At 38.8% G+C, this 23628-nt stretch overlaps 60 non-coding genes and 1 pseudogene across 60 annotated transcripts; all 61 read right to left on the minus strand.

The window, feature by feature from the left end:
* Positions 1-116, minus strand: LOC135024838 (U5 spliceosomal RNA). The gene has a single exon (XR_010221649.1). It is a non-coding gene; the product is annotated as a U5 spliceosomal RNA (small nuclear RNA).
* A 270-nt stretch (positions 117-386) lies between these two features.
* LOC135024891 (U5 spliceosomal RNA) lies at positions 387-501 on the minus strand. Its single transcript, XR_010221702.1, has one exon. It is a non-coding gene; the product is annotated as a U5 spliceosomal RNA (small nuclear RNA).
* Positions 502-771: 270 nt separating this feature from the next.
* On the minus strand, positions 772-887 carry LOC135024460 (U5 spliceosomal RNA). Its single transcript, XR_010221281.1, has one exon. It is a non-coding gene; the product is annotated as a U5 spliceosomal RNA (small nuclear RNA).
* A 282-nt stretch (positions 888-1169) lies between these two features.
* LOC135024694 (U5 spliceosomal RNA) lies at positions 1170-1285 on the minus strand. Its single transcript, XR_010221508.1, has one exon. It is a non-coding gene; the product is annotated as a U5 spliceosomal RNA (small nuclear RNA).
* Positions 1286-1559: 274 nt separating this feature from the next.
* LOC135024418 (U5 spliceosomal RNA) lies at positions 1560-1675 on the minus strand. Its single transcript, XR_010221241.1, has one exon. It is a non-coding gene; the product is annotated as a U5 spliceosomal RNA (small nuclear RNA).
* A 286-nt stretch (positions 1676-1961) lies between these two features.
* Positions 1962-2077, minus strand: LOC135024791 (U5 spliceosomal RNA). Its single transcript, XR_010221604.1, has one exon. It is a non-coding gene; the product is annotated as a U5 spliceosomal RNA (small nuclear RNA).
* A 270-nt stretch (positions 2078-2347) lies between these two features.
* On the minus strand, positions 2348-2463 carry LOC135024662 (U5 spliceosomal RNA). The gene has a single exon (XR_010221476.1). It is a non-coding gene; the product is annotated as a U5 spliceosomal RNA (small nuclear RNA).
* A 285-nt stretch (positions 2464-2748) lies between these two features.
* On the minus strand, positions 2749-2864 carry LOC135024792 (U5 spliceosomal RNA). Its single transcript, XR_010221605.1, has one exon. It is a non-coding gene; the product is annotated as a U5 spliceosomal RNA (small nuclear RNA).
* Positions 2865-3134: 270 nt separating this feature from the next.
* Positions 3135-3249, minus strand: LOC135024436 (U5 spliceosomal RNA). Its single transcript, XR_010221259.1, has one exon. It is a non-coding gene; the product is annotated as a U5 spliceosomal RNA (small nuclear RNA).
* Positions 3250-3531: 282 nt separating this feature from the next.
* Positions 3532-3647, minus strand: LOC135024498 (U5 spliceosomal RNA). Its single transcript, XR_010221319.1, has one exon. It is a non-coding gene; the product is annotated as a U5 spliceosomal RNA (small nuclear RNA).
* A 270-nt stretch (positions 3648-3917) lies between these two features.
* Positions 3918-4033, minus strand: LOC135024839 (U5 spliceosomal RNA). The gene has a single exon (XR_010221650.1). It is a non-coding gene; the product is annotated as a U5 spliceosomal RNA (small nuclear RNA).
* Positions 4034-4303: 270 nt separating this feature from the next.
* Positions 4304-4419, minus strand: LOC135024415 (U5 spliceosomal RNA). The gene has a single exon (XR_010221239.1). It is a non-coding gene; the product is annotated as a U5 spliceosomal RNA (small nuclear RNA).
* A 282-nt stretch (positions 4420-4701) lies between these two features.
* LOC135024780 (U5 spliceosomal RNA) lies at positions 4702-4817 on the minus strand. Its single transcript, XR_010221593.1, has one exon. It is a non-coding gene; the product is annotated as a U5 spliceosomal RNA (small nuclear RNA).
* Positions 4818-5091: 274 nt separating this feature from the next.
* LOC135024572 (U5 spliceosomal RNA) lies at positions 5092-5207 on the minus strand. The gene has a single exon (XR_010221390.1). It is a non-coding gene; the product is annotated as a U5 spliceosomal RNA (small nuclear RNA).
* Positions 5208-5478: 271 nt separating this feature from the next.
* LOC135025049 (U5 spliceosomal RNA) lies at positions 5479-5594 on the minus strand. The gene has a single exon (XR_010221856.1). It is a non-coding gene; the product is annotated as a U5 spliceosomal RNA (small nuclear RNA).
* Positions 5595-5864: 270 nt separating this feature from the next.
* On the minus strand, positions 5865-5980 carry LOC135024494 (U5 spliceosomal RNA). The gene has a single exon (XR_010221315.1). It is a non-coding gene; the product is annotated as a U5 spliceosomal RNA (small nuclear RNA).
* Positions 5981-6266: 286 nt separating this feature from the next.
* On the minus strand, positions 6267-6382 carry LOC135024419 (U5 spliceosomal RNA). The gene has a single exon (XR_010221242.1). It is a non-coding gene; the product is annotated as a U5 spliceosomal RNA (small nuclear RNA).
* Positions 6383-6652: 270 nt separating this feature from the next.
* On the minus strand, positions 6653-6768 carry LOC135024420 (U5 spliceosomal RNA). The gene has a single exon (XR_010221243.1). It is a non-coding gene; the product is annotated as a U5 spliceosomal RNA (small nuclear RNA).
* Positions 6769-7050: 282 nt separating this feature from the next.
* LOC135024961 (U5 spliceosomal RNA) lies at positions 7051-7166 on the minus strand. Its single transcript, XR_010221770.1, has one exon. It is a non-coding gene; the product is annotated as a U5 spliceosomal RNA (small nuclear RNA).
* Positions 7167-7436: 270 nt separating this feature from the next.
* Positions 7437-7552, minus strand: LOC135024461 (U5 spliceosomal RNA). The gene has a single exon (XR_010221282.1). It is a non-coding gene; the product is annotated as a U5 spliceosomal RNA (small nuclear RNA).
* A 281-nt stretch (positions 7553-7833) lies between these two features.
* Positions 7834-7949, minus strand: LOC135024548 (U5 spliceosomal RNA). The gene has a single exon (XR_010221366.1). It is a non-coding gene; the product is annotated as a U5 spliceosomal RNA (small nuclear RNA).
* Positions 7950-8219: 270 nt separating this feature from the next.
* On the minus strand, positions 8220-8335 carry LOC135024840 (U5 spliceosomal RNA). The gene has a single exon (XR_010221651.1). It is a non-coding gene; the product is annotated as a U5 spliceosomal RNA (small nuclear RNA).
* Positions 8336-8605: 270 nt separating this feature from the next.
* Positions 8606-8721, minus strand: LOC135025054 (U5 spliceosomal RNA). Its single transcript, XR_010221861.1, has one exon. It is a non-coding gene; the product is annotated as a U5 spliceosomal RNA (small nuclear RNA).
* A 270-nt stretch (positions 8722-8991) lies between these two features.
* On the minus strand, positions 8992-9107 carry LOC135024531 (U5 spliceosomal RNA). The gene has a single exon (XR_010221349.1). It is a non-coding gene; the product is annotated as a U5 spliceosomal RNA (small nuclear RNA).
* A 274-nt stretch (positions 9108-9381) lies between these two features.
* On the minus strand, positions 9382-9497 carry LOC135025050 (U5 spliceosomal RNA). The gene has a single exon (XR_010221857.1). It is a non-coding gene; the product is annotated as a U5 spliceosomal RNA (small nuclear RNA).
* A 270-nt stretch (positions 9498-9767) lies between these two features.
* LOC135025042 (U5 spliceosomal RNA) lies at positions 9768-9883 on the minus strand. The gene has a single exon (XR_010221849.1). It is a non-coding gene; the product is annotated as a U5 spliceosomal RNA (small nuclear RNA).
* Positions 9884-10169: 286 nt separating this feature from the next.
* LOC135024996 (U5 spliceosomal RNA) lies at positions 10170-10285 on the minus strand. The gene has a single exon (XR_010221803.1). It is a non-coding gene; the product is annotated as a U5 spliceosomal RNA (small nuclear RNA).
* Positions 10286-10555: 270 nt separating this feature from the next.
* LOC135024533 (U5 spliceosomal RNA) lies at positions 10556-10671 on the minus strand. The gene has a single exon (XR_010221351.1). It is a non-coding gene; the product is annotated as a U5 spliceosomal RNA (small nuclear RNA).
* Positions 10672-10945: 274 nt separating this feature from the next.
* On the minus strand, positions 10946-11054 carry LOC135024594 (U5 spliceosomal RNA; annotated as a pseudogene).
* Positions 11055-11324: 270 nt separating this feature from the next.
* LOC135025043 (U5 spliceosomal RNA) lies at positions 11325-11440 on the minus strand. The gene has a single exon (XR_010221850.1). It is a non-coding gene; the product is annotated as a U5 spliceosomal RNA (small nuclear RNA).
* A 286-nt stretch (positions 11441-11726) lies between these two features.
* On the minus strand, positions 11727-11842 carry LOC135024972 (U5 spliceosomal RNA). Its single transcript, XR_010221780.1, has one exon. It is a non-coding gene; the product is annotated as a U5 spliceosomal RNA (small nuclear RNA).
* A 270-nt stretch (positions 11843-12112) lies between these two features.
* Positions 12113-12228, minus strand: LOC135024422 (U5 spliceosomal RNA). The gene has a single exon (XR_010221245.1). It is a non-coding gene; the product is annotated as a U5 spliceosomal RNA (small nuclear RNA).
* A 282-nt stretch (positions 12229-12510) lies between these two features.
* LOC135024567 (U5 spliceosomal RNA) lies at positions 12511-12626 on the minus strand. The gene has a single exon (XR_010221386.1). It is a non-coding gene; the product is annotated as a U5 spliceosomal RNA (small nuclear RNA).
* A 270-nt stretch (positions 12627-12896) lies between these two features.
* LOC135025030 (U5 spliceosomal RNA) lies at positions 12897-13012 on the minus strand. The gene has a single exon (XR_010221837.1). It is a non-coding gene; the product is annotated as a U5 spliceosomal RNA (small nuclear RNA).
* A 274-nt stretch (positions 13013-13286) lies between these two features.
* Positions 13287-13402, minus strand: LOC135024377 (U5 spliceosomal RNA). The gene has a single exon (XR_010221202.1). It is a non-coding gene; the product is annotated as a U5 spliceosomal RNA (small nuclear RNA).
* A 282-nt stretch (positions 13403-13684) lies between these two features.
* LOC135024795 (U5 spliceosomal RNA) lies at positions 13685-13800 on the minus strand. The gene has a single exon (XR_010221608.1). It is a non-coding gene; the product is annotated as a U5 spliceosomal RNA (small nuclear RNA).
* A 274-nt stretch (positions 13801-14074) lies between these two features.
* LOC135024534 (U5 spliceosomal RNA) lies at positions 14075-14190 on the minus strand. The gene has a single exon (XR_010221352.1). It is a non-coding gene; the product is annotated as a U5 spliceosomal RNA (small nuclear RNA).
* Positions 14191-14460: 270 nt separating this feature from the next.
* On the minus strand, positions 14461-14576 carry LOC135025044 (U5 spliceosomal RNA). Its single transcript, XR_010221851.1, has one exon. It is a non-coding gene; the product is annotated as a U5 spliceosomal RNA (small nuclear RNA).
* A 286-nt stretch (positions 14577-14862) lies between these two features.
* On the minus strand, positions 14863-14978 carry LOC135024493 (U5 spliceosomal RNA). The gene has a single exon (XR_010221314.1). It is a non-coding gene; the product is annotated as a U5 spliceosomal RNA (small nuclear RNA).
* A 270-nt stretch (positions 14979-15248) lies between these two features.
* Positions 15249-15364, minus strand: LOC135024535 (U5 spliceosomal RNA). The gene has a single exon (XR_010221353.1). It is a non-coding gene; the product is annotated as a U5 spliceosomal RNA (small nuclear RNA).
* Positions 15365-15650: 286 nt separating this feature from the next.
* On the minus strand, positions 15651-15766 carry LOC135024497 (U5 spliceosomal RNA). The gene has a single exon (XR_010221318.1). It is a non-coding gene; the product is annotated as a U5 spliceosomal RNA (small nuclear RNA).
* A 270-nt stretch (positions 15767-16036) lies between these two features.
* LOC135024621 (U5 spliceosomal RNA) lies at positions 16037-16152 on the minus strand. Its single transcript, XR_010221434.1, has one exon. It is a non-coding gene; the product is annotated as a U5 spliceosomal RNA (small nuclear RNA).
* A 282-nt stretch (positions 16153-16434) lies between these two features.
* On the minus strand, positions 16435-16550 carry LOC135024967 (U5 spliceosomal RNA). The gene has a single exon (XR_010221776.1). It is a non-coding gene; the product is annotated as a U5 spliceosomal RNA (small nuclear RNA).
* Positions 16551-16820: 270 nt separating this feature from the next.
* Positions 16821-16936, minus strand: LOC135025045 (U5 spliceosomal RNA). Its single transcript, XR_010221852.1, has one exon. It is a non-coding gene; the product is annotated as a U5 spliceosomal RNA (small nuclear RNA).
* A 286-nt stretch (positions 16937-17222) lies between these two features.
* Positions 17223-17338, minus strand: LOC135024479 (U5 spliceosomal RNA). The gene has a single exon (XR_010221299.1). It is a non-coding gene; the product is annotated as a U5 spliceosomal RNA (small nuclear RNA).
* A 270-nt stretch (positions 17339-17608) lies between these two features.
* LOC135024423 (U5 spliceosomal RNA) lies at positions 17609-17724 on the minus strand. The gene has a single exon (XR_010221246.1). It is a non-coding gene; the product is annotated as a U5 spliceosomal RNA (small nuclear RNA).
* A 282-nt stretch (positions 17725-18006) lies between these two features.
* On the minus strand, positions 18007-18122 carry LOC135024536 (U5 spliceosomal RNA). The gene has a single exon (XR_010221354.1). It is a non-coding gene; the product is annotated as a U5 spliceosomal RNA (small nuclear RNA).
* Positions 18123-18392: 270 nt separating this feature from the next.
* On the minus strand, positions 18393-18508 carry LOC135025031 (U5 spliceosomal RNA). The gene has a single exon (XR_010221838.1). It is a non-coding gene; the product is annotated as a U5 spliceosomal RNA (small nuclear RNA).
* Positions 18509-18782: 274 nt separating this feature from the next.
* Positions 18783-18898, minus strand: LOC135024378 (U5 spliceosomal RNA). The gene has a single exon (XR_010221203.1). It is a non-coding gene; the product is annotated as a U5 spliceosomal RNA (small nuclear RNA).
* A 282-nt stretch (positions 18899-19180) lies between these two features.
* Positions 19181-19296, minus strand: LOC135024937 (U5 spliceosomal RNA). The gene has a single exon (XR_010221747.1). It is a non-coding gene; the product is annotated as a U5 spliceosomal RNA (small nuclear RNA).
* A 282-nt stretch (positions 19297-19578) lies between these two features.
* LOC135024570 (U5 spliceosomal RNA) lies at positions 19579-19694 on the minus strand. Its single transcript, XR_010221388.1, has one exon. It is a non-coding gene; the product is annotated as a U5 spliceosomal RNA (small nuclear RNA).
* A 270-nt stretch (positions 19695-19964) lies between these two features.
* LOC135024963 (U5 spliceosomal RNA) lies at positions 19965-20080 on the minus strand. Its single transcript, XR_010221772.1, has one exon. It is a non-coding gene; the product is annotated as a U5 spliceosomal RNA (small nuclear RNA).
* Positions 20081-20350: 270 nt separating this feature from the next.
* On the minus strand, positions 20351-20466 carry LOC135024815 (U5 spliceosomal RNA). The gene has a single exon (XR_010221628.1). It is a non-coding gene; the product is annotated as a U5 spliceosomal RNA (small nuclear RNA).
* A 274-nt stretch (positions 20467-20740) lies between these two features.
* On the minus strand, positions 20741-20856 carry LOC135024489 (U5 spliceosomal RNA). The gene has a single exon (XR_010221310.1). It is a non-coding gene; the product is annotated as a U5 spliceosomal RNA (small nuclear RNA).
* Positions 20857-21138: 282 nt separating this feature from the next.
* LOC135024450 (U5 spliceosomal RNA) lies at positions 21139-21254 on the minus strand. The gene has a single exon (XR_010221272.1). It is a non-coding gene; the product is annotated as a U5 spliceosomal RNA (small nuclear RNA).
* Positions 21255-21524: 270 nt separating this feature from the next.
* On the minus strand, positions 21525-21640 carry LOC135024424 (U5 spliceosomal RNA). The gene has a single exon (XR_010221247.1). It is a non-coding gene; the product is annotated as a U5 spliceosomal RNA (small nuclear RNA).
* Positions 21641-21922: 282 nt separating this feature from the next.
* Positions 21923-22038, minus strand: LOC135024537 (U5 spliceosomal RNA). The gene has a single exon (XR_010221355.1). It is a non-coding gene; the product is annotated as a U5 spliceosomal RNA (small nuclear RNA).
* Positions 22039-22308: 270 nt separating this feature from the next.
* LOC135025032 (U5 spliceosomal RNA) lies at positions 22309-22424 on the minus strand. The gene has a single exon (XR_010221839.1). It is a non-coding gene; the product is annotated as a U5 spliceosomal RNA (small nuclear RNA).
* A 274-nt stretch (positions 22425-22698) lies between these two features.
* Positions 22699-22814, minus strand: LOC135024379 (U5 spliceosomal RNA). Its single transcript, XR_010221204.1, has one exon. It is a non-coding gene; the product is annotated as a U5 spliceosomal RNA (small nuclear RNA).
* A 282-nt stretch (positions 22815-23096) lies between these two features.
* LOC135024938 (U5 spliceosomal RNA) lies at positions 23097-23212 on the minus strand. The gene has a single exon (XR_010221748.1). It is a non-coding gene; the product is annotated as a U5 spliceosomal RNA (small nuclear RNA).
* A 282-nt stretch (positions 23213-23494) lies between these two features.
* On the minus strand, positions 23495-23610 carry LOC135024571 (U5 spliceosomal RNA). The gene has a single exon (XR_010221389.1). It is a non-coding gene; the product is annotated as a U5 spliceosomal RNA (small nuclear RNA).
* Between the last annotated feature and the right edge of the window lie 18 nt (positions 23611-23628).

Consider the following 23628-nt stretch of genomic DNA (forward strand, 5'->3'; position numbering starts at 1 on the left):
AAAACCAATAATATGGGGCATGCAAAAATTGAGATAAAACTCAGTTTTGCTCCTCTCCACGGAAATCTTTAGTAAAAGGCGAAAGATTTGTTCGTTCTGAAGAGAAACCAGAGCATGACCAAGATTCCGCCTGTCGCCTGAGTGCCATGCCAGCAGTCCTCATTCAGCTCAAAGTGAGCGCCCAATTTGAAAGAAAGCAGATTTCTCACCTGGCTTCCCCTTGCTATAAGCATGGTTTATACTGTTTTCCACGTGCTCCCAGATCTTTCAAGCAATTAGTATGGTCAAGAAAGTTCTGTTTGAAAAGAAACATACATTTACTGTCATTTCTATGCAAATGAGCTTACATTAAAGCACACTCGTTCTATCTTTAAACCGATAAAAGAAACCCCAATAAGATGGGCATGCAAAAATTGAGATAAAACTCAATTTTGCTCCTCTCCACGGAAATCTTTAGTAAAAGGCGAAAGATTTATTTGTTCTGAAGAGAAACCAGAGCATGACAAAGATTCCACCTGTCGCCTGAGTGCCATGCCAGCAGTCCTCATTCAGCTCAAAGTGAGCGCCCAATTTGAATGAAAGCAGATTTCTCACCTGGCTTCCCCTTGCTATAAGCATGGTTTATACTGTTTTCCACGTGCTCCCAGATCTTTCAAGCAATTAGTATGGTCAAGAAAGTTCTGTTTGAAAAGAAACAGACATATACTGTCATTTCTATGCAAATGAGCTTACATTAAAACACACTTGTTCTATCTTTAAACCAATAAAAGAAACCTCAATAAGACGGGGCATACAAAAATTGAGATAAAACTCAGTTTTGCTCCTCTCCACAGAAATCTTTAGTAAAAGGAGAAAGATTTGTTCGTTCTGAAGAGAAACCAGAGCATGACCAAGATTCCACCTGTCGCCTGAGTGCCAAGCCAGCAGTCCTTATTCAGCTTAAAGTGAGCACCCAATTTGAAAGAAAGCAGATTTCTAACCAGGCTTCCCCTTGCTATAAGCATGGTTTGTACTCTATTCCATGTGCTCCCAGATCTTTCAAGTAATTAGTATGGTCAAGAAAGTTCTGTTTGAAAAGAAACAGGAATTTACTGTCATTGTTATGCAAATAAACTTACATTAAAGCTACCAAGAAAGCACACTCATTCTGTCTTTAAACTGATAAAAGAAACCCCAATAATATGGGGCATGCAAAAATTGAGATAAAACTCAGTTTTGCTCCTCTCCACGGAAATCTTTAGTAAAAGGCGAAAGATTTGTTCGTTCTGAAGAGAAACCAGAGCATGACCAAGATTCCACCTGTCGCCTTAGTGCCAAGCCAGCAGTCCTCATTCAGCTTAAAGTGAGCACCCAATTTGAAAGAAAGAAAGCAGATTTCTCACCAGGCTTCCCCTTGCTATAAGCATGGTTTGTACTCTTTTCCATGTGCTCCCAGATCTTTCAAGCAATTAGTATGGTCAAGAAAGTTCTGTTTGAAAAGAAACAGACATTTACTGTCATTTCTATGCAAATGAGCTTACATTAAAGCACACTCGTTCTATCTTTAAACCGATAAAAGAAACCCCAATAAGATGGGGCATGCAAAAATTGAGATAAAACTCAGTTTTGCTCCTCTCCACGGAAATCTTTAGTAAAAGGCGAAATAATTATTTGTTCTGAAGAGAAACCAGAGCATGACCAAGATTCCACCTGTTGCCTGAGTGACAAGCCAGCAGTCCTCATTCAGCTTAAAGTGAGCACCCAATTTGAAAGAAAGAAAGCAGATTTCTCACCAGGCTTTCCCTTATTATAAGCATGGTTTGTACTCTTTTCCATGTGCTCCCAGATCTTTCAAACAATTAGTATGGTCAAGAAAGTTCATTTTGAAAAGAAACAGGCATTTACTGTCATTGTTATGCAAATAAACTTACATCAAAGCTACATAGAAAGCACACTCATTCTATCTTTAAACTGATAAAAGAAACCCCAATAATATGGGGCATGCAAAAATTGAGATAAAACTCAGTTTTGCTCCTCTCCACGGAAATCTATAGTAAAAGGCGAAAGATTTGTTCGTTCTGAAGAGAAACCAGAGCATGACCAAGATTCCGCCTGTCGCCTGAGTGCCAAGCCAGCAGTCCTCATTCAGCTCAAAGTGAGCGCCCAATTTGAAAGATAGCAGATTTCTCACCTGGCTTCCCCTTGCTATAAGCATGGTTTATACTGTTTTCCACGTGCTCCCAGATCTTTCAAGCAATTAGTATGGTCAAGAAAGTACTGTTTGAAAAGAAACAGACATTTACTGTCATTTCTATGCACATGAGCTTACATTAAAGCACACTCGTTCTATCTTTAAACCAATAAAAGAAACCCCAATAAGATGGGGCATGCAAAAATTGAGATAAAACTCAGTTTTGCTCCTCTCCACGGAAATCTTTAGTAAAAGGCGAAAGATTTATTTGTTCTGAAGAGAAACCAGAGCATGACCAAGATTCCACCTATCGCCTGAGTCCATGCCAGCAGTCCTCATTCAGCTCAAAGTGAGCACCCAATTTGAAAGAAAGAAAGCAGATTTCTCACCAGGCTTTCCCTTATTATAAGCATGGTTTGTACTCTTTTCCATGTGCTCCCAGATCTTTCAAACAATTAGTATGGTCAAGAAAGTTCATTTTGAAAAGAAACAGGCATTTACTGTCATTGTTATGCAAATAAACTTACATCAAAGCTACATAGAAAGCACACTCATTCTATCTTTAAACTGATAAAAGAAACCCCAATAATATGGGGCATGCAAAAATTGAGATAAAACTCAGTTTTGCTCCTCTCCACGGAAATCTATAGTAAAAGGCAAAAGATTTGTTCGTTCTGAAGAGAAACCAGAGCATGACCAAGATTCCGCCTGTCGCCTGAGTGTCTTGCCAGCAGTCCTCATTCAGCTCAAAGTGAGCGCCCAATTTGAAAGAAAGCAGATTTCTCACCTGGCTTCCTCTTGCTATAAGCATGGTTTATACTGTTTTCCACGTGCTCCCAGATCTTTCAAGCAATTAGTATGGTCAAGAAAGTTCTGTTTGAAAAGAAACAGACATTTACTGTCATTTCTATGCAAATGAGCTTACATTAAAGCACACTCGTTCTATCTTTAAACCGATAAAAGAAACCCCAATAAGATGGGCATGCAAAAATTGAGATAAAACTCAGTTTTGCTCCTCTCCACGAAAATCTTTAGTAAAAGGCGAAAGATTTATTTGTTCTGAAGAGAAACCAGAGCATGACAAAGATTCCACCTGTCGCCTGAGTGCCAAGCCAGCAGTCTTCATTCAGCTTAAAGTGAGCACCCAATTTGAAAGAAAGCAGATTTCTAACCAGGCTTCCCCTTGCTATAAGCATGGTTTTTACTCTATTCCATGTGCTCCCAGATCTTTCAAGTAATTAGTATGGTCAAGAAAGTTCTGTTTGAAAAGAAACAGGAATTTACTGTCATTGTTAAGCAAATAAACTTACATTAAAGCTAACAAGAAAGCACACTCATTCTGTCTTTAAACTGATAAAAGAAACCTCAATAAGACGGGGCATACAAAAATTGAGATAAAACTCAGTTTTGCTCCTCTCCACAGAAATCTTTAGTAAAAGGAGAAAGATTTGTTCATTCTGAAGAGAAACCAGAGCATGACCAAGATTCCACCTGTCGCCTGAGTGCCAAGCCAGCAGTCCTTATTCAGCTTAAAGTGAGCGCCCAATTTGAAAGAAATCAGATTTCTCACCTGGCTTCCCCTTGCTATAAGCATGGTTTATACTGTTTTCCATGTGCTCACAGATCTTTCAAGCAATTAGTATGGTCAAGAAAGTTCTGTTTGAAAATAAACAGACATTTACTGTTATTTCTATGCAAATGAGCTTACATTAAAGCACACTCGTTCTATCTTTAAACCGATAAAAGAATCCCCAATAAGATGGGGCATGCAAAAATTGAGATAAAACTCAGTTTTGCTCCTCTCCACGGAAATCTTTAATAAAAGGCGAAAGATTTATTCATTCTGAAGAGAAACCAGAGCATGACCAAGATTCCTCCTGTCGCCTGAGTACCATGCCAGCAGTCCTCATTCAGCTCAAAGTGAGCGCCCAATTTGAAAGAAAGCAGATTTCTCACCAGGCTTCCCCTTGCTATAAGCATGGTTTGTACTCTTTTCCATGTGCTCCCAGTTCTTTCAAGCAATTAGTATGGTCAAGAAAGTTCTGTTTGAAAATAAACAGACATTTACTGTTATTTCTATGCAAATGAGCTTACATTAAAGCACACTAGTTCTTTCTTTAAACCAATAAAAGAAACCTCAATAAGACGGGGCATACAAAAATTGAGATAAAACTCAGTTTTGCTCCTCTCCACAGAAATCTTTAGTAAAAGGTGAAAGATTTGTTCGTTCTGAAGAGAAACCAGAGCATGACCAAGATTCCACCTGTCGCCTGAGTGCCAAGCCAGCAGTCCTCATTCAGCTTAAAGTGAGCACCCAATTTGAAAGAAAGCAGATTTCTAACCAGGCTTCCCCTTGCTATAAGCATGGTTTGTACTCTATTCCATGTGCTCCCAGATCTTTCAAGTAATTAGTATGGTCAAGAAAGTTCTGTTTGAAAAGAAACAGGAATTTACTGTCATTGTTATGCAAATAAACTTACATTAAAGCTACCAAGAAAGCACACTCATTCTGTCTTTAAACTGATAAAAGAAAACCCAATAATATGGGGCATGCAAAAATTGAGATAAAACTCAGTTTTGCTCCTCTCCACGGAAATCTTTAGTAAAAGGCGAAAGATTTGTTCATTCTGAAGAGAAACCAGAGCATGACCAAGATTCCTCCTGTCGCCTGAGTGCCATGCCAGCAGTCCTCATTCAGCTCAAAGTGAGCACCCAATTTGAAAGAAAGAAAGCAGATTTCTCACCAGGCTTCCCCTTGCTATAAGCATGGTTTGTACTCTTTTCCATGTGCTCCCTGATCTTTCAAGCAATTAGTATGGTCAAGAAAGTTCTGTTTGAAAAGAAACAGACATTTACTGTCATTTCTATGCAAATGAGCTTACATTAAAGCACACTCGTTCTATCTTTAAACCAATAAAAGAAACCTCAATAGGATGGGGCATACAAAAATTGAGATAAAACTCAGTTTTGCTCCTCTCCACGGAAATCTTTAATAAAAAGTGAAAGATTTGTTCGTTCTGAAGAGAAACGAGAGCATGACCAAGATTCCACCTATCGCCTGAGTGCCATGCCAGCAGTCCTCATTCAGCTCAAAGTGAGCACCCAATTTGAAAGAAAGGAAGCAGATTTCTCACCAGGCTTCCCCTTATAAGCATTGTTTGTACTCTTTTCCATGTGCTCCCATATCTTTCAAGCAATTAGTATGGTCAAGAAAGTTCTGTTTGAAAAGAAACAGACATTTACTGTCATTTCTATGCAAATGAGCTTACATTAAAGCACACTCGTTCTATCTTTAAACCGATAAAAGAAACCCCAATAAGATGGGGCATGCAAAAATTGAGATAAAACTCAGTTTTACTCCTCTCCACGGAAATCTTTAGTAAAAGATGAAAGATTTGTTCGTTCTGAAGAGAAACCAGAGCATGACCAAGATTCCTCCTGTCGCCTGAGTGCCATGCCAGCAGTCCTCATTCAGCTCAAAGTGAGCGCCCAATTTGAAAGATAGCAGATTTCTCACCTGGCTTCCCCTTGCTATAAGCATGGTTTATACTGTTTTCCACGTGCTCCCAGATCTTTCAAGCAATTAGTATGGTCAAGAAAGTTCTGTTTGAAAAGAAACAGACATTTACTATCATTTCTATGCAAATGAGCTTACATTAAAGCACACTCGTTCTATCTTTAAACCAATAAAAGAAACCCCAATAAGAATGGGCATGCAAAAACTGAGATAAAACTCAGTTTTGCTCCTCTCTACGGAAATCTTTAGTAAAAGGCGAAAGATTTATTTGTTCTGAAGAGAAACCAGAGCATGACCAAGATTCCACCTGTCGCCTGAGTGCCAAGCCAGCAATCCTCATTCAGCTGAAAGTGAGCACCCAATTTGAAAGAAAGAAAGCAGATTTCTCACCAGGCTTCCCCTTGCTATAAGCATGGTTTGTACTCTTTTCCATGTGCTCCCAGATCTTTCAAGCAATTAGTATGGTCAAGAAAGTTCCTTTTGAAAAGAAACAGGCATTTACTGTCATTGTTATGCAAATAAACTAACATCAAAGCTTCTAAGAAAGCACACTCGTTCTGTCTTTAAACTAATAATAGAAACCCCAATAATATGGGGCATGCAAAAATTGAGATAAAACTTAGTTTTGCTCCTCTCCACGGAAATCTTTAAAAAAAGGCGAAAGATTTGTTCGTTCTGAAGAGAAACCAGAGCATGACCAAGATTCCTCCTGTCGCCTGAGTGCCATGCCAGCAGTCCTCATTCAGCTCAAAGTGAGCGCCCAATTTGAAAGAAAGCAGATTTCTCACCAGGCTTCCCCTTGCTATAAGCATGGTTTGTACTCTTTTCCATGTGCTCCCAGTTCTTTCAAGCAATTAGTATGGTCAAGAAAGTTCTGTTTGAAAATAAACAGACATTTACTGTAATTTCTATGCAAATGAGCTTACATTAAAGCACACTCGTTCTATCTTTAAACCAATAAAAGAAACCTCAATAAGACGGGGCATACAAAAATTGAGATAAAACTCAGTTTTGCTCCTCTCCACAGAAATCTTTAGTAAAAGGAGAAAGATTTGTTCGTTTTGAAGAGAAACCAGAGCATGACAAAGATTCCACCTGTCGCCTGAGTGCCAAGCCAGCAGTCTTCATTCAGCTTAAAGTGAGCACCCAATTTGAAAGAAAGCAGATTTCTAACCAGGCTTCCCCTTGCTATAATCATGGTTTGTACTCTATTCCATGTGCTCCCAGATCTTTCAAGTAATTAGTATGGTCAAGAAAGTTCTGTTTGAAAAGAAACAGGAATTTACTGTCATTGTTATGCAAATAAACTTACATTAAAGCTAACAAGAAAGCACACTCATTCTGTCTTTAAACTGATAAAAGAAACCCCAATAACATGGGGCATGCAAACATTGAGATAAAACTCAGTTTTGCTCCTCTCCACGGAAATCTTTAGTAAAAGGTGAAAGATTTGTTCGTTCTGAAGAGAAACCAGAGCATGACCAAGGTGCCTCCTGTCGCCTGAGTGCCATGCCAGCAGTCCTCATTCAGCTCAAAGTGAGCGCCCAATTTGAAAGATAGCAGATTTCTCACCTGGCTTCCCCTTGCTATAAGCATGGTTTGTACTCTTTTCCATGTGCTCCCAGTTCTTTCAAGCAATTAGTATGGTCAAGAAAGTTCTGTTTGAAAATAAACAGACATTTACTGTCATTTCTATGCAAATGAGCTTACATTAAAGCACACTCGTTCTATCTTTAAACCAATAAAAGAAACCTCAATAAGACGGGGCATACAAAAATTGAGATAAAACTCAGTTTTGCTCCTCTCCACAGAAATCTTTAGTAAAAGGAGAAAGATTTGTTCGTTCTGAAGAGAAACCAGAGCATGACAAAGATTCCACCTGTCGCCTGAGTGCCAAGCCAGCAGTCTTCATTCAGCTTAAAGTGAGCACCCAATTTGAAAGAAAGCAGATTTCTAACCAAGCTTCCCCTTGCTATAAGCATGGTTTGTACTCTATTCCATGTGCTCCCAGATCTTTCAAGTAATTAGTATGGTCAAGAAAGTTCTGTTTGAAAAGAAACAGGAATTTACTGTCATTGTTATGCAAATAAACTTCATTAAAGCTAACAAGAAAGCACACTCATTCTGTCTTTAAACTGATAAAAGAAACCTAAATAAGACGGGGCATACAAAAATTGAGATAAAACTCAGTTTTGCTCCTCTCCACAGAAATCTTTAGTAAAAGGAGAAAGATTTGTTCGTTCTGAAGAGAAACCAAAGCATGACCAAGATTCCACCTGTCGCCTGAGTGCCAAGCCAGCAGTCCTTATTCAGCTTAAAGTGAGCGCCCAATTTGAAAGAAATCAGATTTCTCACCTGGCTTCCCCTTGCTATAAGCATGGTTTATACTGTTTTCCATGTGCTCACAGATCTTTCAAGCAATTAGTATGGTCAAGAAAGTTCTGTTTGAAAAGAATCAGACATTTACTGTCATTTCTATGCAAATGAGCTTACATTAAAGCACACTCGTTCTATCTTTAAACCAATAAAAGAATCCCCAATAAGATGGGGCATGCAAAAATTGAGATAAAACTCAGTTTTGCTCCTCTCCACGGAAATCTTTAATAAAAGGCGAAAGATTTATTCATTCTGAAGAGAAACCAGAGCATGACCAAGATTCCTCCTGTCGCCTGAGTGCCATGCCAGCAGTCCTCATTCAGCTCAAAGTGAGCGCCCAATTTGAAAGAAAGCAGATTTCTCACCAGGCTTCCCCTTGCTATAAGCATGGTTTGTACTCTTTTCCATGTGCTCCCAGTTCTTTCAAGCAATTAGTATGGTCAAGAAAGTTCTGTTTGAAAAGAATCAGACATTTACTGTCATTTCTATGCAAATGAGCTTACATTAAAGCACACTCATTCTATCTTTAAACCAATAAAAGAATCCCCAATAAGATGTGGCATGCAAAAATTGAGATAAAACTCAGTTTTGCTCCTCTCCACGGAAATCTTTAATAAAAGGCGAAAGATTTATTCATTCTGAAGAGAAACCAGAGCATGACCAAGATTCCTCCTGTCGCCTGAGTGCCATGCCAGCAGTCCTCATTCAGCTCAAAGTGAGCGCCCAATTTGAAAGAAAGCAGATTTCTCACCAGGCTTCCCCTTGCTATAAGCATAGTTTGTACTCTTTTCCATGTGCTCCCAGATCTTTCAAGCTATTAGTATGGTCAAGAAAGTTCTGTTTGAAAAGAAACAGACATTTACTGTCATTTCTATGCAAATGAGCTTACATTAAAGCACACTCGTTCTATCTTTAAACCAATAAAAGAAACCTCAATAGGATGGGGCATACAAAAATTGAGATAAAACTCAGTTTTGCTCCTCTCCACGGAAATCTTTAATAAAAAGTGAAAGATTTGTTCGTTCTGAAGAGAAACCAGAGCATGACCAAGATTCCACCTATCGCCTGAGTGCCATGCCAGCAGTCCTCATTCAGCTCAAAGTGAGCACCCAATTTGAAAGAAAGGAAGCAGATTTCTCACCAGGCTTCCCCTTATTATAAGCATTGTTTGTACTCTTTTCCATGTGCTCCCAGATCTTTCAAGCAATTAGTATGGTCAAGAAAGTTCTGTTTGAAAAGAAACAGACATTTACTGTCATTTCTATGCAAATGAGCTTACATTAAAGCACACTCGTTCTATCTTTAAACCGATAAAAGAAACCCCAATAAGATGGGGCATGCAAAAATTGAGATAAAACTCAGTTTTACTCCTCTCCACGGAAATCTTTAGTAAAAGATGAAAGATTTGTTCGTTCTGAAGAGAAACCAGAGCATGACCAAGATTCCTCCTGTCGCCTGAGTGCCATGCCAGCAGTCCTCATTCAGCTCAAAGTGAGCGCCCAATTTGAAAGATAGCTGATTTCTCACCTGGCTTCCCCTTGCTATAAGCATGGTTTATACTGTTTTCCACGTGCTCCCAGATCTTTCAAGCAATTAGTATGGTCAAGAAAGTTCTGTTTGAAAAGAAACAGACATTTACTATCATTTCTATGCAAATGAGCTTACATTAAAGCACACTCGTTCTATCTTTAAACCAATAAAAGAAACCCCAATAAGAATGGGCATGCAAAAACTGAGATAAAACTCAGTTTTGCTCCTCTCCACGGAAATCTTTAGTAAAAGGCGAAAGATTTATTTGTTCTGAAGAGAAACCAGAGCATGACCAAGATTCCACCTGTCGCCTGAGTGCCAAGCCAGCAATCCTCATTCAGCTGAAAGTGAGCACCCAATTTGAAAGAAAGAAAGCAGATTTCTCACCAGGCTTCCCCTTGCTATAAGCATGGTTTGTACTCTTTTCCATGTGCTCCCAGATCTTTCAAGCAATTAGTATGGTCAAGAAAGTTCCTTTTGAAAAGAAACAGGCATTTACTGTCATTGTTATGCAAATAAACTTACATCAAAGCTACTAAGAAAGCACACTCGTTCTGTCTTTAAACTAATAATAGAAACCCCAATAATATGGGGCATGCAAAAATTGAGATATAACTTAGTTTTGCTCCTCTCCACGGAAATCTTTAATAAAAGGCGAAAGATTTGTTCGTTCTGAAGAGAAACCAGAGCATGACCAAGATTCCTCCTGTCGCCTGAGTGCCATGCCAGCAGTCCTCATTCAGCTCAAAGTGAGCGCCCAATTTGAAAGAAAGCAGATTTCTCACCAGGCTTCCCCTTGCTATAAGCATGGTTTGTACTCTTTTCCATGTGCTCCCAGTTCTTTCAAGCAATTAGTATGGTCAAGAAAGTTCTGTTTGAAAATAAACAGACATTTACTGTCATTTCTATGCAAATGAGCTTACATTAAAGCACACTCGTTCTATCTTTAAACCAATAAAAGAAACCTCAATAGGATGGGGCATACAAAAATTGAGATAAAACTCAGTTTTGCTCCTCTCCACGGAAATCTTTAATAAAAAGTGAAAGATTTGTTCGTTCTGAAGAGAAACCAGAGCATGACCAAGATTCCACCTATCGCCTGAGTGCCATGCCAGCAGTCCTCATTCAGCTCAAAGTGAGCACCCAATTTGAAAGAAAGGAAGCAGATTTCTCACCAGGCTTCCCCTTATTATAAGCATTGTTTGTACTCTTTTCCATGTGCTCCCAGATCTTTCAAACAATTAATATTGTCAAGAAAGTTCTGTTTGAAAAGAAACAGACATTTACTGTCATTTCTATGCAAATGAGCTTACATTAAAGCACACTCGTTCTATCTTTAAACCGATAAAAGAAACCCCAATAAGATGGGGCATGCAAAAATTGAGATAAAACTCAGTTTTGCTCCTCTCCACGGAAATCTTTAGTGAAAGATTTGTTCGTTTTGAAGAGAAACCAGACCATGACCAAGATTCCTCCTGTCGCCTGAGTGCCATGCCAGCAGTCCTCATTCAGCTCAAAGTGAGCGCCCAATTTGAAAGATAGCAGATTTCTCACCTGGCTTCCCCTTGCTATAAGCATGGTTTATACTGTTTTCCACGTGCTCCCAGATCTTTCAAGCAATTAGTATGGTCAAGAAAGTTCTGTTTGAAAAGAAACAGACATTTACTATCATTTCTATGCAAATGAGCTTACATTAAAGCACACTCGTTCTATCTTTAAACCAATAAAAGAAACCCCAATAAGAATGGGCATGCAAAAACTGAGATAAAACTCAGTTTTGCTCCTCTCCACGGAAATCTTTAGTAAAAGGCGAAAGATTTATTTGTTCTGAAGAGAAACCAGAGCATGACCAAGATTCCACCTGTCGCCTGAGTGCCAAGCCAGCAATCCTCATTCAGCTGAAAGTGAGCACCCAATTTGAAAGAAAGAAAGCAGATTTCTCACCAGGCTTCCCCTTGCTATAAGCATGATTTGTACTCTTTTCCATGTGCTCCCAGATCTTTCAAGCAATTAGTATGGTCAAGAAAGTTCCTTTTGAAAAGAAACAGGCATTTACTGTCATTGTTATGCAAATAAACTTACATCAAAGCTACTAAGAAAGCACACTCGTTCTGTCTTTAAACTAATAATAGAAACCCCAATAATATGGGGCATGCAAAAATTGAGATAAAACTTAGTTTTGCTCCTCTCCACGGAAATCTTTAATAAAAGGCGAAAGATTTGTTCGTTCTGAAGAGAAACCAGAGCATGACCAAGATTCCTCCTGTCGCCTGAGTGCCATGCCAGCAGTCCTCATTCAGCTCAAAGTGAGCGCCCAATTTGAAAGAAAGCAGATTTCTCACGAGGCTTCCCCTTGCTATAAGCATGGTTTGTACTCTTTTCCATGTGCTCCCAGTTCTTTCAAGCAATTAGTATGGTCAAGAAAGTTCTGTTTGAAAATAAACAGACATTTACTGTCATTTCTATGCAAATGAGCTTACATTAAAGCACACTCGTTCTATCTTTAAACCAATAAAAGAAACCTCAATAAGACGGGGCATACAAAAATTGAGATAAAACTCAGTTTTGCTCCTCTCCACAGAAATCTTTAGTAAAAGGAGAAAGATTTGTTCGTTTTGAAGAGAAACCAGAGCATGACAAAGATTCCACCTGTCGCCTGAGTGCCAAGCCAGCAGTCTTCATTCAGCTTAAAGTGAGCACCCAATTTGAAAGAAAGCAGATTTCTAACCAGGCTTCCCCTTGCTATAATCATGGTTTGTACTCTATTCCATGTGCTCCCAGATCTTTCAAGTAATTAGTATGGTCAAGAAAGTTCTGTTTGAAAAGAAACAGGAATTTACTGTCATTGTTATGCAAATAAACTTACATCAAAGCTACTAAGAAAGCACAATCGTTCTGTCTTTAAACTAATAATAGAAACCCCAATAATATGGGGCATGCAAAAATTGAGATAAAACTCAGTTTTGCTCCTCTCCACAGAAAACTTTACTAAAAGGCGAAAGATTTGTTCGTTCTAAAAAGAAACCAGAACATAACCAAGATTCCATCTGTCGCGTGAGTGCCATGCCAGCAGTCCTCATTCAGCTCAAAGTGAGCACCCAATTTGAAAGAAAGCAGATTTCTCACCTGGCTTCCCCTTGCTATAAGCATGGTTTGTACTTTTTTCCATGTGCTCCCAGATCTTTCAAGCAATTAGTATGGTCAAGAAAGTTCTGTTTGAAAAGAAACAGACATTTACTGTCATTTCTATGCAAACGAGCTTACATTAAAGCACACTCGTTCTATCTTTAAACCAATAAAAGAAACCTCAATAAGATGTGGCATACAAAAATTGAGATAAAACTCAGTTTTGCTCCTCTCCACGGAAATCTTTAGTAAAAGGTGAAAGATTTGTTTGTTCTGAAGAGAAACCAGAGCATGACCAAGATTCCACCTATCGCCTGAGTGCCATGCCAGCAGTCCTCATTCAGCTCAAAGTGAGCACCCAATTTGAAAGAAAGAAAGCAGATTTCTCACCAGGCTTCCCCTTATTATAAGCATGGTTTGTACTCTTTTCCATGTGCTCCCAGATCTTTCAAGCAATTAGTATGGTCAAGAAAGTCCTGTTTGAAAAGAAACAGACATTTACTGTCATTTCTATGCAAATGAGCTTACATTAAAGCACACTCGTTCTATCTTTAAACCAATAAAAGAAACCCCAATAAGATGGGGCATGCAAAAATTGAGATAAAACTCAGTTTTGCTCCCCTCCACAGAAATCTTTAATAAAAGGCGAAAGATTTGTTCATTCTGAAGAGAAACCAGAGCATGACCAAGATTCCACCTGTCGCCTGAGTGCCAAGCCAGCAGTCCTCATTCAGCATAAAGTGAGCACCCAATTTGAAAGAAAGCAGATTTCTAACCAGGCTTCCCCTTGCTATAAGCATGGTTTGTACTCTATTCCATGTGCTCCCAGATCTTTCAAGTAATTAGTATGGTCAAGAAAGTTCTGTTTGAAAAGAAACAGGAATTTACTGTCATTGTTATGCAAATAAACTTACATTAAAGCTACCAAAAAAGCACACTCATTCTGTCTTTAAACTGATAAAAGAAACCCCAATAATATGGGGCATGCAAAAATTGAGATAAAACTCAGTTTTGCTCCTCTCCACAGAAATCTTTAGTAAAAGGCGAAAGATTTGTTCATTCTGAAGAGAAACCAGAGCATGACCAAGATTCCTCCTGTCGCCTGAGTGCCATGCCAGCAGTCCTCATTCAGCTCAAAGTGAGCACCCAATTTGAAAGAAAGAAAGCAGATTTCTCACCAGGCTTCCCCTTGCTATAAGCATGGTTTGTACTCTTTTCCATGTGCTCCCAGATCTTTCAAGCAATTAGTATGGTCAAGAAAGTTCTGTTTGAAAAGAAACAGACATTTACTGTCATTTCTATGCAAATGAGCTTACATTAAAGCACACTCGTTCTATCTTTAAACCAATAAAAGAAACCTCAATAGGATGGGGCATACAAAAATTGAGATAAAACTCAGTTTTGCTCCTCTCCACGGAAATCTTTAATAAAAAGTGAAAGATTTGTTCGTTCTGAAGAGAAACCAGAGCATGACCAAGATTCCACCTATTGCCTGAGTGCCATGCCAGCAGTCCTCATTCAGCTCAAAGTGAGCGCCCAATTTGAAAGATAGCAGATTTCTCACCTGGCTTCCCCTTGCTATAAGCATGGTTTATACTGTTTTCCACGTGCTCCCAGATCTTTCAAGCAATTAGTATGGTCAAGAAAGTTCTGTTTGAAAAGAAACAGACATTTACTATCATTTCTATGCAAATGAGCTTACATTAAAGCACACTCGTTCTATCTTTAAACCAATAAAAGAAACCCCAATAAGAATGGGCATGCAAAAACTGAGATAAAACTCAGTTTTGCTCCTCTCCACGGAAATCTTTAGTAAAAGGCGAAAGATTTATTTGTTCTGAAGAGAAACCAGAGCATGACCAAGATTCCACCTGTCGCCTGAGTGCCAAGCCAGCAATCCTCATTCAGCTTAAAGTGAGCACCCAATTTGAAAGAAAGAAAGCAGATTTCTCACCAGGCTTCCCCTTGCTATAAGCATGATTTGTACTCTTTTCCATGTGCTCCCAGATCTTTCAAGCAATTAGTATGGTCAAGAAAGTTCCTTTTGAAAAGAAACAGGCATTTACTGTCATTGTTATGCAAATAAACTTACATCAAAGCTACTAAGAAAGCACACTCGTTCTGTCTTTAAACTAATAATAGAAACCCCAATAATATGGGGCATGCAAAAATTTAGAAAAAAATTAGTTTTGCTCCTCTCCACGGAAATCTTTAATAAAAGGCGAAAGATTTGTTCGTTCTGAAAAGAAACCAGAGCATGACCAAGATTCCTCCTGTCGCCTGAGTGCCATGCCAGCAGTCCTCATTCAGCTCAAAGTGAGCGCCCAATTTGAAAGAAAGCAGATTTCTCACGAGGCTTCCCCTTGCTATAAGCATGGTTTGTACTCTTTTCCATGTGCTCCCAGTTCTTTCAAGCAATTAGTATGGTCAAGAAAGTTCTGTTTGAAAAGAAACAGACATTTACTGTCATTTCTATGCAAATGAGCTTACATTAAAGCACACTCGTTCTATCTTTAAACCAATAAAAGAAACCTCAATAGGATGGGGCATACAAAAATTGAGATAAAACTCAGTTTTGCTCCTCTCCACGGAAATCTTTAATAAAAAGTGAAAGATTTGTTCGTTCTGAAGAGAAACCAGAGCATGACCAAGATTCCACCTATCGCCTGAGTGCCATGCCAGCAGTCCTCATTCAGCTCAAAGTGAGCACCCAATTTGAAAGAAAGGAAGCAGATTTCTCACCAGGCTTCCCCTTATTATAAGCATGGTTTGTACTCTTTTCCATGTGCTCCCAGATCTTTCAAGCAATTAGTATGGTCAAGAAAGTTCTGTTTGAAAAGAAACAGGCATTTACTGTCATTGTTATGCAAATAAACTTACATCAGAGCTACTAAGAAAGCCCACTCGTTCTGTCTTTAAACTAATAATAGAAACCCCAATAATATGGGGCATGCAAAAATTGAGATAAAACTCAGTTTTTCTCCTTTCCACAGAAAACTTTAGTAAAAGGCGAAAGATTTGTTCGTTCTGAAGAGAAACCAGAGCATGACCAAGATTCCATCTGTCGCGTGAGTGCCATGCCAGCAGTCCTCATTCAGCTCAAAGTGAGCGCCCAATTTGAAAGAAAGCAGATTTCTCACCTGGCTTCCCCCTGCTATAAGCATGGTTTGTACTGTTTTCCATGTGCTCCCAGATATTTCAAGCAATTAGCATGGTCAAGAAAGTTCTGTTTGAAAAGAAACAAACATTTACTGTCATTTCTATGCAAATGAGCTTACATTAAAGCACACTCGTTCTATCTTTAAACCGATAAAAGAAGCCCCAATAATATGGGGCATACAAAAATTGAGATAAAACTCAGTTTTGCTCCTCTCCACGGAAATCTTTAGTAAAAGGTGAAAGATTTGTTCGTTCTGAAGAGAAACCAGAGCATGACCAAGATTCCACCTATCGCCTGAGTGCCAAGCCAGCAGTCCTCATTCAGCATAAAGTGAGCACCCAATTTGAAAGAAAGCAGATTTCTAACCAGGCTTCCCCTTGCTATAAGCATGGTTTGTACTCTATTCCATGTGCTCCCAGATCTTTCAAGTAATTAGTATGGTCAAGAAAGTTCTGTTTGAAAAGAAACAGGAATTTACTGTCATTGTTATGCAAATAAACTTACATTAAAGCTACCAAAAAAGCACACTCATTCTGTCTTTAAACTGATAAAAGAAACCCCAATAATATGGGGCATGCAAAAATTGAGATAAAACTCAGTTTTGCTCCTCTCCACAGAAATCTTTAGTAAAAGGAGAAAGATTTGTTCGTTCTGAAGAGAAACCAGAGCATGACCAAGATTCCTCCTGTCGCCTGAGTGCCATGCCAGCAGTCCTCATTCAGCTCAAAGTGAGCGCCCAATTTGAAAGATAGCAGATTTCTCACCTGGCTTCCCCTTGCTATAAGCATGGTTTATACTGTTTTCCACGTGCTCCCAGATCTTTCAAGCAATTAGTATGGTCAAGAAAGTTCTGTTTGAAAAGAAACAGACATTTACTATCATTTCTATGCAAATGAGCTTACATTAAAGCACACTCGTTCTATCTTTAAACCAATAAAAGAAACCCCAATAAGAATGGGCATGCAAAAACTGAGATAAAACTCAGTTTTGCTCCTCTCCACGGAAATCTTTAGTAAAAGGCGAAAGATTTATTTGTTCTGAAGAGAAACCAGAGCATGACCAAGATTCCACCTGTCGCCTGAGTGCCAAGCCAGCAATCCTCATTCAGCTGAAAGTGAGCACCCAATTTGAAAGAAAGAAAGCAGATTTCTCACCAGGCTTCCCCTTGCTATAAGCATGATTTGTACTCTTTTCCATGTGCTCCCAGATCTTTCAAGCAATTAGTATGGTCAAGAAAGTTCCTTTTAAAAATAAACAGGCATTTACTGTCATTGTTATGCAAATAAACTTACATCAAAGCTACTAAGAAAGCACACTCGTTCTGTCTTTAAACTAATAATAGAAACCCCAATAATATGGGGCATGCAAAAATTGAGATAAAACTTAGTTTAGCTCCTCTCCACGGAAATCTTTAATAAAAAGCGAAAGATTTGTTCGTTCTGAAGAGAAACCAGAGCATGACCAAGATTCCTCCTGTCGCCTGAGTGCCATGCCAGCAGTCCTCATTCAGCTCAAAGTGAGCGCCCAATTTGAAAGAAAGCAGATTTCTCACGAGGCTTCCCCTTGCTATAAGCATGGTTTGTACTCTTTTCCATGTGCTCCCAGTTCTTTCAAGCAATTAGTATGGTCAAGAAAGTTCTGTTTGAAAATAAACAGACATTTACTGTCATTTCTATGCAAATGAGCTTACATTAAAGCACACTCGTTCTATCTTTAAACCAATAAAAGAAACCTCAATAAGACGGGGCATACAAAAATTGAGATAAAACTCAGTTTTGCTCCTCTCCACAGAAATCTTTAGTAAAAGGAGAAAGATTTGTTCGTTTTGAAGAGAAACCAGAGCATGACAAAGATTCAACCTGTCGCCTGAGTGCCAAGCCAGCAGTCTTCATTCAGCTTAAAGTGAGCACCCAATTTGAAAGAAAGCAGATTTCTAACCAGGCTTCCCCTTGCTATAATCATGGTTTGTACTCTATTCCATGTGCTCCCAGATCTTTCAAGTAATTAGTATGGTCAAGAAAGTTCTGTTTGAAAAGAAACAGGAATTTACTGTCATTGTTATGCAAATAAACTTACATCAAAGCTACTAAGAAAGCACAATCATTCTGTCTTTAAACTAATAATAGAAACCCCAATAATATGGGGCATGCAAAAATTGAGATAAAACTCAGTTTTGCTCCTCTCCACAGAAAACTTTACTAAAAGGCGAAAGATTTGTTCGTTCTGAAGAGAAACCAGAACATAACCAAGATTCCATCTGTCGCGTGAGTGCCATGCCAGCAGTCCTCATTCAGCTCAAAGTGAGCACCCAATTTGAAAGAAAGCAGATTTCTCACCTGGCTTCCCCTTGCTATAAGCATGGTTTGTACTCTTTTCCATGTGCTCCCAGATCTTTCAAGCAATTAGTATGGTCAAGAAAGTTCTGTTTGAAAAGAAACAGACATTTACTGTCATTTCTATGCAAACGAGCTTACATTAAAGCACACTCATTCTATCTTTAAACCAATAAAATAAACCTCAATAAGATGTGGCATACAAAAATTGAGATAAAACTCAGTTTTGCTCCTCTCCACGGAAATCTTTAGTAAAAGGTGAAAGATTTGTTTGTTCTGAAGAGAAACCAGAGCATGACCAAGATTCCACCTGTCGCCTGAGTGCCATGCCAGCAGTCCTCATTCAGCTCAAAGTGAGCACCCAATTTGAAAGAAAGAAAGCAGATTTCTCACCAGGCTTCCCCTTATTATAAGCATGGTTTGTACTCTTTTCCATGTGCTCCCAGATCTTTCAAGCAATTAGTATGGTCAAGAAAGTCCTGTTTGAAAAGAAACAGACATTTACTGTCATTTCTATGCAAATGAGCTTACATTAAAGCACACTCGTTCTATCTTTAAACCGATAAAAGAAACCCCAATAAGATGGGGCATGCAAAAATTGAGATAAAACTCAGTTTTGCTCCCCTCCACAGAAATCTTTAATAAAAGGCGAAAGATTTGTTCATTCTGAAGAGAAACCAGAGCATGACCAAGATTCCACCTGTCGCCTGAGTGCCAAGCCAGCAGTCCTCATTCAGCTTAAAGTGAGCACCCAATTTGAAAGAAAGCAGATTTCTAACCAGGCTTCCCCTTGCTATAAGCATGGTTTGTACTCTATTCCATGTGCTCCCAGATCTTTCAAGTAATTAGTATGGTCAAGAAAGTTCTGTTTGAAAAGAAACAGGAATTTACTGTCATTGTTATGCAAATAAACTTACATTAAAGCTACCAAAAAAGCACACTCATTCTGTCTTTAAACTGATAAAAGAAACCCCAATAATATGGGGCATGCAAAAATTGAGATAAAACTCAGTTTTGCTCCTCTCCACAGAAATCTTTAGTAAAAGGAGAAAGATTTGTTCGTTTTGAAGAGAAACCAGAGCATGACCAAGATTCCACCTGTCGCCTGAGTGCAAAGCCAGCAGTCCTCATTCAGCTTAAAGTGAGCACCCAATTTGAAAGAAAGCAGATTTCTAACCAGGCTTCCCCTTGCTATAAGCATGGTTTGTACTCTATTCCATGTGCTCCCAGATCTTTCAAGTAATTAGTATGGTCAAGAAAGTTCTGTTTGAAAAGAAACAGGCATTTACTGTCATTGTTATGCAAATAAACTTACATCAGAGCTACTAAGAAAGCACACTCGTTCTGTCTTTAAACTAATAATAGAAACCCCAATAATATGGGGCATGCAAAAATTGAGATAAAACTCAGTTTTTCTCTTTTCCACAGAAAACTTTAGTAAAAGGCGAAAGATTTGTTCGTTCTGAAGAGAAACCAGAGCATGACCAAGATTCCATCTGTCGCGTGAGTGCCATGCCAGCAGTCCTCATTCAGCTCAAAGTGAGCGCCCAATTTGAAAGAAAACAGATTTCTCACCTGGCTTCCCCTTGCTATAAGCATGGTTTGTACTGTTTTCCATGTGCTCCCAGATATTTCAAGCAATTAGCATGGTCAAGAAAGTTCTGTTTGAAAAGAAACAAACATTTACTGTCATTTCTATGCAAATGAGCTTACATTAAAGCACACTCGTTCTATCTTTAAACCGATAAAAAAAAACCCAATAAAATGGGGCATGCAAAAATTGAGATAAAACTCAGTTTTGCTCCTCTCCACGGAAATCTTTAATAAAAGGCGAAAGATTTATTCGTTCTAAAGAGAAACCAGAGCATGACCAAGATTCCACCTGTCGCCTGAGTGCCATGCCAGCAGTCCTCATTCAGCTCAAAGTGAGCGCCCAATTTGAAAGAAAGCAGATTTCTCACCAGGCTTCCCCTTGCTATAAGCATGGTTTGTACTCTTTTCCATGTGCTCCCAGTTCTTTCAAGCAATTAGTATGGTCAAGAAAGTTCTGTTTGAAAATAAACAGACATTTACTGTCATTTATATGCAAATGAGCTTACATTAAAGCACACTTGTTCTATCTTTAAACCGATAAAAGAAACCCCAATAAGATGGGGCATGCAAAAATTGAGATAAAACTCAGTTTTGCTCCTCTCCACGGAAATCTTTAATAAAAGGCGAAAGATTTGTTCATTCTGAAGAGAAACCAGAGCATGACCAAGATTCCACCTGTCGCCTGAGTGCCAAGCCAGCTGTCCTCATTCAGCTCAAAGTGAGCACCCAATTTGAAAGAAAGAAAGCAGATTTCTCACCAGGCTTCCCCTTGCTATAAGCATGGTTTGTACTCTTTTCCATGTGATCCCAGTTCTTTCAAGCAATTAATATGGTCAAGAAAGTTCTGTTTGAAAATAAACAGACATTTACTGTCATTTATATGCAAATGAGCTTACATTAAAGCACACTCGTTCTATCTTTAAACCAATAAAAGAAACCTCAATAAGACGGGGCATACAAAAATTGAGATAAAACTCAGTTTTGCTCCTCTCCACAGAAATCTTTAGTAAAAGGTGAAAAATTTGTTCGTTCTGAAGAGAAACCAGAGCATGACAAAGATTCCACCTGTCGCCTGAGTGCCAAGCCAGCAGTCCTCATTCAGCTTAAAGTGAGCACCCAATTTGAAAGAAAGCAGATTTCTAACCAGGTTTCCCCTTGCTATAAGCATGGTTTGTACTCTATTCCATGTGCTCCCAGATCTTTCAAGTAATTAGTATGGTCAAGAAAGTTCTGTTTGAAAAGAAACAGGAATTTACTGTCATTGTTATGCAAATAAACTTACATTAAAGCTACCAAGAAAGCACACTCATTCTGTCTTTAAACTGATAAAAGAAACCCCAATAATACGGGGCATGCAAAAATTGAGATAAAACTCAGTTTTGCTCCTCTCCACGGAAATCTTTAGTAAAAGGCGAAAGATTTGTTCGTTCTGAAGAGAAACCAGAGCATGACCAAGATTCCTCCTGTCGTCTGAGTGCCATGCCAGCAGTCCTCATTCAGCTCAAAGTGAGCGCCCAATTTGAAAGAAAGCAGATTTCTCACCTGGCTTCCCCTTGCTATAAGCATGGTTTGTACTCTTTTCCATGTGCTCCCAGTTCTTTCAAGCAATTAGTATGGTCAAGAAAGTTCTGTTTGAAAATAAACAGACATTTACTGTCATTTCTATGCAAATGAGCTTACATTAAAGCACACTCGTTCTATCTTTAAACCAATAAAAGAAACCTCAATAAGACGGGGCATACAAAAATTGAGATAAAACTCAGTTTTGCTCCTCTCCACAGAAATCTTTAGTAAAAGGAGAAAGATTTGTTCGTTTTGAAGAGAAACCAGAGCATGACAAAGATTCAACCTGTCGCCTGAGTGCCAAGCCAGCAGTCTTCATTCAGCTTAAAGTGAGCACCCAATTTGAAAGAAAGCAGATTTCTAACCAGGCTTCCCCTTGCTATAATCATGGTTTGTACTCTATTCCATGTGCTCCCAGATCTTTCAAGTAATTAGTATGGTCAAGAAAGTTCTGTTTGAAAAGAAACAGGAATTTACTGTCATTGTTATGCAAATAAACTTACATCAAAGCTACTAAGAAAGCACAATCATTCTGTCTTTAAACTAATAATAGAAACCCCAATAATATGGGGCATGCAAAAATTGAGATAAAACTCAGTTTTGCTCCTCTCCACAGAAAACTTTACTAAAAGGCGAAAGATTTGTTCGTTCTGAAGAGAAACCAGAACATAACCAAGATTCCATCTGTCGCGTGAGTGCCATGCCAGCAGTCCTCATTCAGCTCAAAGTGAGCACCCAATTTGAAAGAAAGCAGATTTCTCACCTGGCTTCCCCTTGCTATAAGCATGGTTTGTACTCTTTTCCATGTGCTCCCAGATCTTTCAAGCAATTAGTATGGTCAAGAAAGTTCTGTTTGAAAAGAAACAGACATTTACTGTCATTTCTATGCAAACGAGCTTACATTAAAGCACACTCATTCTATCTTTAAACCAATAAAATAAACCTCAATAAGATGTGGCATACAAAAATTGAGATAAAACTCAGTTTTGCTCCTCTCCACGGAAATCTTTAGTAAAAGGTGAAAGATTTGTTTGTTCTGAAGAGAAACCAGAGCATGACCAAGATTCCACCTGTCGCCTGAGTGCCATGCCAGCAGTCCTCATTCAGCTCAAAGTGAGCACCCAATTTGAAAGAAAGAAAGCAGATTTCTCACCAGGCTTCCCCTTATTATAAGCATGGTTTGTACTCTTTTCCATGTGCTCCCAGATCTTTCAAGCAATTAGTATGGTCAAGAAAGTCCTGTTTGAAAAGAAACAGACATTTACTGTCATTTCTATGCAAATGAGCTTACATTAAAGCACACTCGTTCTATCTTTAAACCGATAAAAGAAACCCCAATAAGATGGGGCATGCAAAAATTGAGATAAAACTCAGTTTTGCTCCCCTCCACAGAAATCTTTAATAAAAGGCGAAAGATTTGTTCATTCTGAAGAGAAACCAGAGCATGACCAAGATTCCACCTGTCGCCTGAGTGCCAAGCCAGCAGTCCTCATTCAGCTTAAAGTGAGCACCCAATTTGAAAGAAAGCAGACTTCTAACCAGGCTTCCCCTTGCTATAAGCATGGTTTGTACTCTATTCCATGTGCTCCCAGATCTTTCAAGTAATTAGTATGGTCAAGAAAGTTCTGTTTGAAAAGAAACAGGAATTTACTGTCATTGTTATGCAAATAAACTTACATTAAAGCTACCAAAAAAGCACACTCATTCTGTCTTTAAACTGATAAAAGAAACCCCAATAATATGGGGCATGCAAAAATTGAGATAAAACTCAGTTTTGCTCCTCTCCACAGAAATCTTTAGTAAAAGGAGAAAGATTTGTTCGTTTTGAAGAGAAACCAGAGCATGACCAAGATTCCACCTGTCGCCTGAGTGCAAAGCCAGCAGTCCTCATTCAGCTTAAAGTGAGCACCCAATTTGAAAGAAAGCAGATTTCTAACCAGGCTTCCCCTTGCTATAAGCATGGTTTGTACTCTATTCCATGTGCTCCCAGATCTTTCAAGTAATTAGTATGGTCAAGAAAGTTCTGTTTGAAAAGAAACAGGCATTTACTGTCATTGTTATGCAAATAAACTTACATCAGAGCTACTAAGAAAGCACACTCGTTCTGTCTTTAAACTAATAATAGAAACCCCAATAATATGGGGCATGCAAAAATTGAGATAAAACTCAGTTTTTCTCTTTTCCACAGAAAACTTTAGTAAAAGGCGAAAGATTTGTTCGTTCTGAAGAGAAACCAGAGCATGACCAAGATTCCATCTGT

This window comes from Pseudophryne corroboree, unplaced genomic scaffold, assembly GCF_028390025.1.
Source record: "Pseudophryne corroboree isolate aPseCor3 unplaced genomic scaffold, aPseCor3.hap2 scaffold_410, whole genome shotgun sequence".
Taxonomy (NCBI): domain Eukaryota; kingdom Metazoa; phylum Chordata; class Amphibia; order Anura; family Myobatrachidae; genus Pseudophryne; species Pseudophryne corroboree.